Source organism: Octodon degus, unplaced genomic scaffold, assembly GCF_000260255.1.
Source record: "Octodon degus isolate 3935 unplaced genomic scaffold, OctDeg1.0 scaffold00322, whole genome shotgun sequence".
Taxonomy (NCBI): Eukaryota; Metazoa; Chordata; class Mammalia; order Rodentia; family Octodontidae; genus Octodon; species Octodon degus.
The window spans coordinates 1,340,564-1,341,208 of NW_004524898.1; positions in this window are offsets into that span (position 1 = coordinate 1,340,564).

Genomic DNA, 645 nt, shown 5'->3' on the forward strand with positions numbered 1-645 from the left:
GTGGCTGCTTCAACAAAGCAGTCAGGCTCAGGTTGCTGTGGTTTGACCCCCACAACTCAAGCCAGCCAAACCTTCCCTGAAGGCATTTGGAGCAAAACAAGGGTTCATCTAATATATTTTATATAGTCCTCCATAACTATCATTTTGAGAGCTCTTTATTGTTCATCTAGGCGCATACCATAACTGCTCTTGCCTTTTGAATTATGCTCTTTGTTATTTCCTTTATGCTATGTCTGGAGGTATTAGAGTATTTCAAGTTTGTATAACTGAAAAATATTTTACTTTTAGTTTTCAAAGGTATGTTTGCTAAGTATAAAATTTAGAGAGGACAACTTTTTTTCTTTCTTTCAGTCTTTTAGTTAGTTTCTTACACACTTAGTCTTTTTTTTCCTTCTTTCTAATGTGGAATAAGATGCTATTTAATTTTGTTCTTCCATATGTAACTAATTTTTTATGTATATACTTTAATGATCTTTTTCTTTACAATAAGTTTTGACAATTTCATTTTTGTGTATCTTGGTATGATTTGATTCAAATTTCTTGTGCAAAAGGTTCATTTTTTTTTGGAAATGTGTTATAAGTTCAACTAAATTCAGAAATTTTAAATCTTTTTTTTTGACATCAGTTATTTTTATTTTATTTTAT